This window comes from Hyla sarda, unplaced genomic scaffold (genome assembly GCF_029499605.1).
Source record: "Hyla sarda isolate aHylSar1 unplaced genomic scaffold, aHylSar1.hap1 scaffold_544, whole genome shotgun sequence".
NCBI classification, from domain to species: Eukaryota; Metazoa; Chordata; class Amphibia; order Anura; family Hylidae; genus Hyla; species Hyla sarda.
In genome coordinates this window covers 43,357-56,495 of record NW_026610555.1, presented here as the reverse complement: position 1 = coordinate 56,495, position 13,139 = coordinate 43,357, and the positions used below count along the sequence as shown (strand labels likewise).

The 13,139-nt window shown below is 46.4% G+C and overlaps 6 non-coding genes across 6 annotated transcripts; all 6 read right to left on the bottom strand.

The window, feature by feature from the left end:
* Positions 1–938: 938 nt before the first annotated feature.
* Positions 939–1,129, bottom strand: LOC130339528 (U2 spliceosomal RNA). The gene has a single exon (XR_008879882.1). It is a non-coding gene; the product is annotated as a U2 spliceosomal RNA (small nuclear RNA).
* Positions 1,130–3,219: 2,090 nt separating this feature from the next.
* Positions 3,220–3,410, bottom strand: LOC130339526 (U2 spliceosomal RNA). Its single transcript, XR_008879880.1, has one exon. It is a non-coding gene; the product is annotated as a U2 spliceosomal RNA (small nuclear RNA).
* A 2,087-nt stretch (positions 3,411–5,497) lies between these two features.
* LOC130339525 (U2 spliceosomal RNA) lies at positions 5,498–5,688 on the bottom strand. The gene has a single exon (XR_008879879.1). It is a non-coding gene; the product is annotated as a U2 spliceosomal RNA (small nuclear RNA).
* A 2,079-nt stretch (positions 5,689–7,767) lies between these two features.
* On the bottom strand, positions 7,768–7,958 carry LOC130339524 (U2 spliceosomal RNA). The gene has a single exon (XR_008879878.1). It is a non-coding gene; the product is annotated as a U2 spliceosomal RNA (small nuclear RNA).
* Positions 7,959–10,048: 2,090 nt separating this feature from the next.
* LOC130339523 (U2 spliceosomal RNA) lies at positions 10,049–10,239 on the bottom strand. Its single transcript, XR_008879877.1, has one exon. It is a non-coding gene; the product is annotated as a U2 spliceosomal RNA (small nuclear RNA).
* Positions 10,240–12,339: 2,100 nt separating this feature from the next.
* LOC130339522 (U2 spliceosomal RNA) lies at positions 12,340–12,530 on the bottom strand. Its single transcript, XR_008879876.1, has one exon. It is a non-coding gene; the product is annotated as a U2 spliceosomal RNA (small nuclear RNA).
* Positions 12,531–13,139: the final 609 nt, after the last annotated feature.

Sequence of the window (13,139 nt, the reverse complement as noted above, 5' to 3'; positions counted from 1 at the left end):
TACTGATTTTTCCTGTCTGAATTTGTCGCACAGAAAGTTGCAGGCCAAATATGTGTGACATTTCTGCGACTTTAGCTTCTAGAGCATTTTTACAACATTATACATAGGTGCTGAATACATAAAAAGCGACTGTTCAGCGACAGACAAGTCGCATCGGCTGAAAGTAGGCCAGAATGTCAGTCCATGTTGGAGCAGGTTTAGATACAGTCTAAAGCATAGATCTCAAAGTCTGTGCACAGAATTTAGCAAGGGCCTCGCACCTTCTGATGCATCAGGTAGGTGCACAATAGCATAGCCTAACCCTCTGTACTTTGGTCTATATTGATGCGGGACATAGACAGCCAGCTGATGACCAATCCATTAGTGCAATGGATGGCTGGAAGCATTTGTCTTTGCCTTTGCAATACCACAGAAGCAATGCATGGTCAATGTACAGCAATGACACACCTGTGTGAACAGCCAGGAGACCCCCCCCCCCCCCATGTTATGTTACATAGTTACATAGTTAGTACGGTCGAAAAAAGACATATGTCCATCACGTTCAACCAGGGAATTAAGGGGTAGGGGTGTGGCGCGATATTGGGGAAGGGATGAGATTTTATATTTCTTCATAAGCATTAATCTTATTTTGTCAATTAGGAACATTCAGCACCCACCCGCTATCAAGGCAGCTGCCTATCATGTCATGCCCTACCTGCACAGGTGTGCTGGCTACTCAAATGATCCAATTAAGGAGGCCATTTAGTCAGCAGCAGCAGAAGTCCTGTGCCTGGACGCTCCAACAGGGGCCAGACACAAGCAGAAGCAGAAGCAGCAGCAGCAGCACCACCTTTTGTTTATTGGCTGCAGCAGCAGCAAGGCCCACAGGGCTGGCTAGCTGGCTAGCCAGCAAGCAGGTAGCAATGAAAGTAGGAATCTTTCTTTTTAACCCTGTAAGGGGGTGGTGCACTGTACCCGAAGATACTGCCATATCGGGTCAATGCATAGGGCGACGGAAGCAAGCTTCGAAATCGGCCCCCGTTCTCAAAAATCCATTTAATATATGGTCCCCAGATAGGGGACGTATCAGATATTAAACTGATAAGAACAGATACTACACTTGATCTTAGCCAAAAGGCCGAGAAGCGATAACCGTGAAAGGGGCGGGCCCAACAAGGTCCCCTTCATGGGCACTATCACTGCTTGCTGTCAGGGAGGCTGCCAGACAATTTTCCATGCACACTCTGGGCTGGGGGGCAGTCAACCACCAGTACACACAGCAGAACCTAAACCCATACCATTATTGCTAAGCAGCAAGACAGGGGCCCATTGCACTCCCACGGGGCCTTTTTAAATGCAATCCATAACCCGGATTTCCCAGGAACCCTTCTTACTCCTCCTACTTGCATGTGACACTGGGCTTAGGATCTGCATAGGAAACACACACACAAGCACACACCTACCTTTGTTGCCTGCAGATGCCTCCTTGGCTGTCCCCAAACGGTATCAAACCAACACCCACGGGAAGCTGTAAGCATAGAGGACATGCCTGCACCCCATTGGACTTACCTGTGTGGGTTAAATCCGGGTTATTTGACAACCTATGGCGGTGATGGTTCTGCTCAGGCAGAGCAGTGCTGATGCTCCTCATAAAGCTGTCGCTGCTGTGAAGGTTCTAGGTGACATCACAAATCCCTTTGGTTACATACACAACAAAGCTGGGTTGTTGTTGTTTACACTCTGCAAGGCCTGTGGAAGTGAGTGACATCATAGCACTGTAGTTCTGAGGGTTCAAGATGGATGCAACAATCTCCTGTTGCTTCTATGAAGGCCGTAATAGACGACATCACCAAACAGCTCCATAGTCACATACACAGCAAAGGAGAGATGTTGTTTACACCTAGTGATGTCAGTGGTATTGAGTGACATCACAGCACAGTGCTAAGGCTCCTGGGCCTGGACACAGCAGCGGCTGCAATATCTCAACGGAGAATACGTTTATATCTATGTGTGTGTGTGCGCATATATATATATATATATATATATATATATATATATATATATATATTTCTCCGCCGAAATCACTTTTAAACCCATTTCCACCTTTTTTTCCCTTCTCTTCCTCTTACTTTTTTTTCACGTTTTTTTACGTTTTTCTCCTTTTCGCCTCTTTTCTGGGCGTATTATTCTTCTTTTTCTTCTTTTTTTTCGTCTAATGCATACCCCATCAGTGCAGCAATGCTTATTCAATACCGCCAGCAGATGGAGACACTGGGGGATAATTTTCTAAGGATTTATACTGATTTTTCCTGTCTGAATTTGTCGCACAGAAAGTTGCAGGCCAAATATGTGTGACATTTCTGCGACTTTAGCTTCTAGAGCATTTTTACAACATTATACATAGGTGCTGAATACATAAAAAGCGACTGTTCAGCGACAGACAAGTCGCATCGGCTGAAAGTAGGCCAGAATGTCAGTCCATGTTGGAGCAGGTTTAGATACAGTCTAAAGCATAGATCTCAAAGTCTGTGCACAGAATTTAGCAAGGGCCTCGCACCTTCTGATGCATCAGGTAGGTGCACAATAGCATAGCCTAACCCTCTGTACTTTGGTCTATATTGATGCGGGACATAGACAGCCAGCTGATGACCAATCCATTAGTGCAATGGATGGCTGGAAGCATTTGTCTTTGCCTTTGCAATACCACAGAAGCAATGCATGGTCAATGTACAGCAATGACACACCTGTGTGAACAGCCAGGAGACCCCCCCCCCCCCATGTTATGTTACATAGTTACATAGTTAGTACGGTCGAAAAAAGACATATGTCCATCACGTTCAACCAGGGAATTAAGGGGTAGGGGTGTGGCGCGATATTGGGGAAGGGATGAGATTTTATATTTCTTCATAAGCATTAATCTTATTTTGTCAATTAGGAACATTCAGCACCCACCCGCTATCAAGGCAGCTGCCTATCATGTCATGCCCTACCTGCACAGGTGTGCTGGCTACTCAAATGATCCAATTAAGGAGGCCATTTAGTCAGCAGCAGCAGAAGTCCTGTGCCTGGACGCTCCAACAGGGGCCAGACACAAGCAGAAGCAGAAGCAGCAGAAGCAGCAGCAGCACCACCTTTTGTTTATTGGCTGCAGCAGCAGCAAGGCCCACAGGGCTGGCTAGCTGGCTAGCCAGCAAGCAGGTAGCAATGAAAGTAGGAATCTTTCTTTTTAACCCTGTAAGGGGGTGGTGCACTGTACCCGAAGATACTGCCATATCGGGTCAATGCATAGGGCGACGGAAGCAAGCTTCGAAATCGGCCCCCGTTCTCAAAAATCCATTTAATATATGGTCCCCAGATAGGGGACGTATCAGATATTAAACTGATAAGAACAGATACTACACTTGATCTTAGCCAAAAGGCCGAGAAGCGATAACCGTGAAAGGGGCGGGCCCAACAAGGTCCCCTTCATGGGCACTATCACTGCTTGCTGTCAGGGAGGCTGCCAGACAATTTTCCATGCACACTCTGGGCTGGGGGGCAGTCAACCACCAGTACACACAGCAGAACCTAAACCCATACCATTATTGCTAAGCAGCAAGACAGGGGCCCATTGCACTCCCACGGGGCCTTTTTAAATGCAATCCATAACCCGGATTTGCCAGGAACCCTTCTTACTCCTCCTACTTGCATGTGACACTGGGCTTAGGATCTGCATAGGAAACACACACACAAGCACACACCTACCTTTGTTGCCTGCAGATGCCTCCTTGGCTGTCCCCAAACGGTATCAAACCAACACCCACGGGAAGCTGTAAGCATAGAGGACATGCCTGCACCCCATTGGACTTACCTGTGTGGGTTAAATCCGGGTTATTTGACAACCTATGGCGGTGATGGTTCTGCTCAGGCAGAGCAGTGCTGATGCTCCTCATAAAGCTGTCGCTGCTGTGAAGGTTCTAGGTGACATCACAAATCCCTTTGGTTACATACACAACAAAGCTGGGTTGTTGTTGTTTACACTCTGCAAGGCCTGTGGAAGTGAGTGACATCATAGCACTGTAGTTCTGAGGGTTCAAGATGGATGCAACAATCTCCTGTTGCTTCTATGAAGGCCGTAATAGACGACATCACCAAACAGCTCCATAGTCACATACACAGCAAAGGAGAGATGTTGTTTACACCTAGTGATGTCAGTGGTATTGAGTGACATCACAGCACAGTGCTAAGGCTCCTGGGCCTGGACACAGCAGCGGCTGCAATATCTCAACGGAGAATACGTTTATATCTATGTGTGTGTGTGCGCATATATATATATATATATATATATATATATATATATATATATATATATATTCTCCGCCGAAATCACTTTTAAACCCATTTCCACCTTTTTTTCCCTTCTCTTCCTCTTACTTTTTTTTCACGTTTTTTTACGTTTTTCTCCTTTTCGCCTCTTTTCTGGGCGTATTATTCTTCTTTTTCTTCTTTTTTTTCGTCTAATGCATACCCCATCAGTGCAGCAATGCTTATTCAATACCGCCAGCAGATGGAGACACTGGGGGATAATTTTCTAAGGATTTATACTGATTTTTCCTGTCTGAATTTGTCGCACAGAAAGTTGCAGGCCAAATATGTGTGACATTTCTGCGACTTTAGCTTCTAGAGCATTTTTACAACATTATACATAGGTGCTGAATACATAAAAAGCGACTGTTCAGCGACAGACAAGTCGCATCGGCTGAAAGTAGGCCAGAATGTCAGTCCATGTTGGAGCAGGTTTAGATACAGTCTAAAGCATAGATCTCAAAGTCTGTGCACAGAATTTAGCAAGGGCCTCGCACCTTCTGATGCATCAGGTAGGTGCACAATAGCATAGCCTAACCCTCTGTACTTTGGTCTATATTGATGCGGGACATAGACAGCCAGCTGATGACCAATCCATTAGTGCAATGGATGGCTGGAAGCATTTGTCTTTGCCTTTGCAATACCACAGAAGCAATGCATGGTCAATGTACAGCAATGACACACCTGTGTGAACAGCCAGGAGACCCCCCCCCCCCCATGTTATGTTACATAGTTACATAGTTAGTACGGTCGAAAAAAGACATATGTCCATCACGTTCAACCAGGGAATTAAGGGGTAGGGGTGTGGCGCGATATTGGGGAAGGGATGAGATTTTATATTTCTTCATAAGCATTAATCTTATTTTGTCAATTAGGAACATTCAGCACCCACCCGCTATCAAGGCAGCTGCCTATCATGTCATGCCCTACCTGCACAGGTGTGCTGGCTACTCAAATGATCCAATTAAGGAGGCCATTTAGTCAGCAGCAGCAGAAGTCCTGTGCCTGGACGCTCCAACAGGGGCCAGACACAAGCAGAAGCAGAAGAAGCAGCAGCAGCACCACCTTTTGTTTATTGGCTGCAGCAGCAGCAAGGCCCACAGGGCTGGCTAGCTGGCTAGCCAGCAAGCAGGTAGCAATGAAAGTAGGAATCTTTCTTTTTAACCCTGTAAGGGGGTGGTGCACTGTACCCGAAGATACTGCCATATCGGGTCAATGCATAGGGCGACGGAAGCAAGCTTCGAAATCGGCCCCCGTTCTCAAAAATCCATTTAATATATGGTCCCCAGATAGGGGACGTATCAGATATTAAACTGATAAGAACAGATACTACACTTGATCTTAGCCAAAAGGCCGAGAAGCGATAACCGTGAAAGGGGCGGGCCCAACAAGGTCCCCTTCATGGGCACTATCACTGCTTGCTGTCAGGGAGGCTGCCAGACAATTTTCCATGCACACTCTGGGCTGGGGGGCAGTCAACCACCAGTACACACAGCAGAACCTAAACCCATACCATTATTGCTAAGCAGCAAGACAGGGGCCCATTGCACTCCCACGGGGCCTTTTTAAATGCAATCCATAACCCGGATTTGCCAGGAACCCTTCTTACTCCTCCTACTTGCATGTGACACTGGGCTTAGGATCTGCATAGGAAACACACACACAAGCACACACCTACCTTTGTTGCCTGCAGATGCCTCCTTGGCTGTCCCCAAACGGTATCAAACCAACACCCACGGGAAGCTGTAAGCATAGAGGACATGCCTGCACCCCATTGGACTTACCTGTGTGGGTTAAATCCGGGTTATTTGACAACCTATGGCGGTGATGGTTCTGCTCAGGCAGAGCAGTGCTGATGCTCCTCATAAAGCTGTCGCTGCTGTGAAGGTTCTAGGTGACATCACAAATCCCTTTGGTTACATACACAACAAAGCTGGGTTGTTGTTGTTTACACTCTGCAAGGCCTGTGGAAGTGAGTGACATCATAGCACTGTAGTTCTGAGGGTTCAAGATGGATGCAACAATCTCCTGTTGCTTCTATGAAGGCCGTAATAGACGACATCACCAAACAGCTCCATAGTCACATACACAGCAAAGGAGAGATGTTGTTTACACCTAGTGATGTCAGTGGTATTGAGTGACATCACAGCACAGTGCTAAGGCTCCTGGGCCTGGACACAGCAGCGGCTGCAATATCTCAACGGAGAATACGTTTATATCTATGTGTGTGTGTGCGCATATATATATATATATATATATATATATATATATATATATATATTTCTCCGCCGAAATCACTTTTAAACCCATTTCCACCTTTTTTTCCCTTCTCTTCCTCTTACTTTTTTTTCACGTTTTTTTACGTTTTTCTCCTTTTCGCCTCTTTTCTGGGCGTATTATTCTTCTTTTTCTTCTTTTTTTTCGTCTAATGCATACCCCATCAGTGCAGCAATGCTTATTCAATACCGCCAGCAGATGGAGACACTGGGGGATAATTTTCTAAGGATTTATACTGATTTTTCCTGTCTGAATTTGTCGCACAGAAAGTTGCAGGCCAAATATGTGTGACATTTCTGCGACTTTAGCTTCTAGAGCATTTTTACAACATTATACATAGGTGCTGAATACATAAAAAGCGACTGTTCAGCGACAGACAAGTCGCATCGGCTGAAAGTAGGCCAGAATGTCAGTCCATGTTGGAGCAGGTTTAGATACAGTCTAAAGCATAGATCTCAAAGTCTGTGCACAGAATTTAGCAAGGGCCTCGCACCTTCTGATGCATCAGGTAGGTGCACAATAGCATAGCCTAACCCTCTGTACTTTGGTCTATATTGATGCGGGACATAGACAGCCAGCTGATGACCAATCCATTAGTGCAATGGATGGCTGGAAGCATTTGTCTTTGCCTTTGCAATACCACAGAAGCAATGCATGGTCAATGTACAGCAATGACACACCTGTGTGAACAGCCAGGAGACCCCCCCCCCCCCATGTTATGTTACATAGTTACATAGTTAGTACGGTCGAAAAAAGACATATGTCCATCACGTTCAACCAGGGAATTAAGGGGTAGGGGTGTGGCGCGATATTGGGGAAGGGATGAGATTTTATATTTCTTCATAAGCATTAATCTTATTTTGTCAATTAGGAACATTCAGCACCCACCCGCTATCAAGGCAGCTGCCTATCATGTCATGCCCTACCTGCACAGGTGTGCTGGCTACTCAAATGATCCAATTAAGGAGGCCATTTAGTCAGCAGCAGCAGAAGTCCTGTGCCTGGACGCTCCAACAGGGGCCAGACACAAGCAGAAGCAGAAGCAGCAGCAGCACCACCTTTTGTTTATTGGCTGCAGCAGCAGCAAGGCCCACAGGGCTGGCTAGCTGGCTAGCCAGCAAGCAGGTAGCAATGAAAGTAGGAATCTTTCTTTTTAACCCTGTAAGGGGGTGGTGCACTGTACCCGAAGATACTGCCATATCGGGTCAATGCATAGGGCGACGGAAGCAAGCTTCGAAATCGGCCCCCGTTCTCAAAAATCCATTTAATATATGGTCCCCAGATAGGGGACGTATCAGATATTAAACTGATAAGAACAGATACTACACTTGATCTTAGCCAAAAGGCCGAGAAGCGATAACCGTGAAAGGGGCGGGCCCAACAAGGTCCCCTTCATGGGCACTATCACTGCTTGCTGTCAGGGAGGCTGCCAGACAATTTTCCATGCACACTCTGGGCTGGGGGGCAGTCAACCACCAGTACACACAGCAGAACCTAAACCCATACCATTATTGCTAAGCAGCAAGACAGGGGCCCATTGCACTCCCACGGGGCCTTTTTAAATGCAATCCATAACCCGGATTTGCCAGGAACCCTTCTTACTCCTCCTACTTGCATGTGACACTGGGCTTAGGATCTGCATAGGAAACACACACACAAGCACACACCTACCTTTGTTGCCTGCAGATGCCTCCTTGGCTGTCCCCAAACGGTATCAAACCAACACCCACGGGAAGCTGTAAGCATAGAGGACATGCCTGCACCCCATTGGACTTACCTGTGTTGGTTAAATCCGGGTTATTTGACAACCTATGGCGGTGATGGTTCTGCTCAGGCAGAGCAGTGCTGATGCTCCTCATAAAGCTGTCGCTGCTGTGAAGGTTCTAGGTGACATCACAAATCCCTTTGGTTACATACACAACAAAGCTGGGTTGTTGTTGTTTACACTCTGCAAGGCCTGTGGAAGTGAGTGACATCATAGCACTGTAGTTCTGAGGGTTCAAGATGGATGCAACAATCTCCTGTTGCTTCTATGAAGGCCGTAATAGACGACATCACCAAACAGCTCCATAGTCACATACACAGCAAAGGAGAGATGTTGTTTACACCTAGTGATGTCAGTGGTATTGAGTGACATCACAGCACAGTGCTAAGGCTCCTGGGCCTGGACACAGCAGCGGCTGCAATATCTCAACGGAGAATACGTTTATATCTATGTGTGTGTGTGCGCATATATATATATATATATATATATATATATATATATATATATATATTTCTCCGCCGAAATCACTTTTAAACCCATTTCCACCTTTTTTTCCCTTCTCTTCCTCTTACTTTTTTTTCACGTTTTTTTACGTTTTTCTCCTTTTCGCCTCTTTTCTGGGCGTATTATTCTTCTTTTTCTTCTTTTTTTTCGTCTAATGCATACCCCATCAGTGCAGCAATGCTTATTCAATACCGCCAGCAGATGGAGACACTGGGGGATAATTTTCTAAGGATTTATACTGATTTTTCCTGTCTGAATTTGTCGCACAGAAAGTTGCAGGCCAAATATGTGTGACATTTCTGCGACTTTAGCTTCTAGAGCATTTTTACAACATTATACATAGGTGCTGAATACATAAAAAGCGACTGTTCAGCGACAGACAAGTCGCATCGGCTGAAAGTAGGCCAGAATGTCAGTCCATGTTGGAGCAGGTTTAGATACAGTCTAAAGCATAGATCTCAAAGTCTGTGCACAGAATTTAGCAAGGGCCTCGCACCTTCTGATGCATCAGGTAGGTGCACAATAGCATAGCCTAACCCTCTGTACTTTGGTCTATATTGATGCGGGACATAGACAGCCAGCTGATGACCAATCCATTAGTGCAATGGATGGCTGGAAGCATTTGTCTTTGCCTTTGCAATACCACAGAAGCAATGCATGGTCAATGTACAGCAATGACACACCTGTGTGAACAGCCAGGAGACCCCCCCCCCCCCATGTTATGTTACATAGTTACATAGTTAGTACGGTCGAAAAAAGACATATGTCCATCACGTTCAACCAGGGAATTAAGGGGTAGGGGTGTGGCGCGATATTGGGGAAGGGATGAGATTTTATATTTCTTCATAAGCATTAATCTTATTTTGTCAATTAGGAACATTCAGCACCCACCCGCTATCAAGGCAGCTGCCTATCATGTCATGCCCTACCTGCACAGGTGTGCTGGCTACTCAAATGATCCAATTAAGGAGGCCATTTAGTCAGCAGCAGCAGAAGTCCTGTGCCTGGACGCTCCAACAGGGGCCAGACACAAGCAGAAGCAGAAGCAGCAGAAGCAGCAGCAGCACCACCTTTTGTTTATTGGCTGCAGCAGCAGCAAGGCCCACAGGGCTGGCTAGCTGGCTAGCCAGCAAGCAGGTAGCAATGAAAGTAGGAATCTTTCTTTTTAACCCTGTAAGGGGGTGGTGCACTGTACCCGAAGATACTGCCATATCGGGTCAATGCATAGGGCGACGGAAGCAAGCTTCGAAATCGGCCCCCGTTCTCAAAAATCCATTTAATATATGGTCCCCAGATAGGGGACGTATCAGATATTAAACTGATAAGAACAGATACTACACTTGATCTTAGCCAAAAGGCCGAGAAGCGATAACCGTGAAAGGGGCGGGCCCAACAAGGTCCCCTTCATGGGCACTATCACTGCTTGCTGTCAGGGAGGCTGCCAGACAATTTTCCATGCACACTCTGGGCTGGGGGGCAGTCAACCACCAGTACACACAGCAGAACCTAAACCCATACCATTATTGCTAAGCAGCAAGACAGGGGCCCATTGCACTCCCACGGGGCCTTTTTAAATGCAATCCATAACCCGGATTTGCCAGGAACCCTTCTTACTCCTCCTACTTGCATGTGACACTGGGCTTAGGATCTGCATAGGAAACACACACACAAGCACACACCTACCTTTGTTGCCTGCAGATGCCTCCTTGGCTGTCCCCAAACGGTATCAAACCAACACCCACGGGAAGCTGTAAGCATAGAGGACATGCCTGCACCCCATTGGACTTACCTGTGTGGGTTAAATCCGGGTTATTTGACAACCTATGGCGGTGATGGTTCTGCTCAGGCAGAGCAGTGCTGATGCTCCTCATAAAGCTGTCGCTGCTGTGAAGGTTCTAGGTGACATCACAAATCCCTTTGGTTACATACACAACAAAGCTGGGTTGTTGTTGTTTACACTCTGCAAGGCCTGTGGAAGTGAGTGACATCATAGCACTGTAGTTCTGAGGGTTCAAGATGGATGCAACAATCTCCTGTTGCTTCTATGAAGGCCGTAATAGACGACATCACCAAACAGCTCCATAGTCACATACACAGCAAAGGAGAGATGTTGTTTACACCTAGTGATGTCAGTGGTATTGAGTGACATCACAGCACAGTGCTAAGGCTCCTGGGCCTGGACACAGCAGCGGCTGCAATATCTCAACGGAGAATACGTTTATATCTATGTGTGTGTGTGCGCATATATATATATATATATATATATATATATATATATATATATATATATAGATATATTTCTCCGCCGAAATCACTTTTAAACCCATTTCCACCTTTTTTTCCCTTCTCTTCCTCTTACTTTTTTTTCACGTTTTTTTACGTTTTTCTCCTTTTCGCCTCTTTTCTGGGCGTATTATTCTTCTTTTTCTTCTTTTTTTTCGTCTAATGCATACCCCATCAGTGCAGCAATGCTTATTCAATACCGCCAGCAGATGGAGACACTGGGGGATAATTTTCTAAGGATTTATACTGATTTTTCCTGTCTGAATTTGTCGCACAGAAAGTTGCAGGCCAAATATGTGTGACATTTCTGCGACTTTAGCTTCTAGAGCATTTTTACAACATTATACATAGGTGCTGAATACATAAAAAGCGACTGTTCAGCGACAGACAAGTCGCATCGGCTGAAAGTAGGCCAGAATGTCAGTCCATGTTGGAGCAGGTTTAGATACAGTCTAAAGCATAGATCTCAAAGTCTGTGCACAGAATTTAGCAAGGGCCTCGCACCTTCTGATGCATCAGGTAGGTGCACAATAGCATAGCCTAACCCTCTGTACTTTGGTCTATATTGATGCGGGACATAGACAGCCAGCTGATGACCAATCCATTAGTGCAATGGATGGCTGGAAGCATTTGTCTTTGCCTTTGCAATACCACAGAAGCAATGCATGGTCAATGTACAGCAATGACACACCTGTGTGAACAGCCAGGAGACCCCCCCCCCCCCATGTTATGTTACATAGTTACATAGTTAGTACGGTCGAAAAAAGACATATGTCCATCACGTTCAACCAGGGAATTAAGGGGTAGGGGTGTGGCGCGATATTGGGGAAGGGATGAGATTTTATATTTCTTCATAAGCATTAATCTTATTTTGTCAATTAGGAACATTCAGCACCCACCCGCTATCAAGGCAGCTGCCTATCATGTCATGCCCTACCTGCACAGGTGTGCTGGCTACTCAAATGATCCAATTAAGGAGGCCATTTAGTCAGCAGCAGCAGAAGTCCTGTGCCTGGACGCTCCAACAGGGGCCAGACACAAGCAGAAGCAGAAGCAGCAGAAGCAGCAGAAGCACCACCTTTTGTTTATTGGCTGCAGCAGCAGCAAGGCCCACAGGGCTGGCTAGCTGGCTAGCCAGCAAGCAGGTAGCAATGAAAGTAGGAATCTTTCTTTTTAACCCTGTAAGGGGGTGGTGCACTGTACCCGAAGATACTGCCATATCGGGTCAATGCATAGGGCGACGGAAGCAAGCTTCGAAATCGGCCCCCGTTCTCAAAAATCCATTTAATATATGGTCCCCAGATAGGGGACGTATCAGATATTAAACTGATAAGAACAGATACTACACTTGATCTTAGCCAAAAGGCCGAGAAGCGATAACCGTGAAAGGGGCGGGCCCAACAAGGTCCCCTTCATGGGCACTATCACTGCTTGCTGTCAGGGAGGCTGCCAGACAATTTTCCATGCACACTCTGGGCTGGGGGGCAGTCAACCACCAGTACACACAGCAGAACCTAAACCCATACCATTATTGCTAAGCAGCAAGACAGGGGCCCATTGCACTCCCACGGGGCCTTTTTAAATGCAATCCATAACCCGGATTTGCCAGGAACCCTTCTTACTCCTCCTACTTGCATGTGACACTGGGCTTAGGATCTGCATAGGAAACACACACACAAGCACACACCTACCTTTGTTGCCTGCAGATGCCTCCTTGGCTGTCCCCAAACGGTATCAAACCAACACCCACGGGAAGCTGTAAGCATAGAGGACATGCCTGCACCCCATTGGACTTACCTGTGTGGGTTAAATCCGGGTTATTTGACAACCTATGGCGGTGATGGTTCTGCTCAGGCAGAGCAGTGCTGATGCTCCTCATAAAGCTGTCGCTGCTGTGAAGGTTCTAGGTGACATCACAAATCCCTTTGGTTACATACACAACAAAGCTGGGTTGTTGTTGTTTACACTCTGCAAGGCCTGTGGAAGT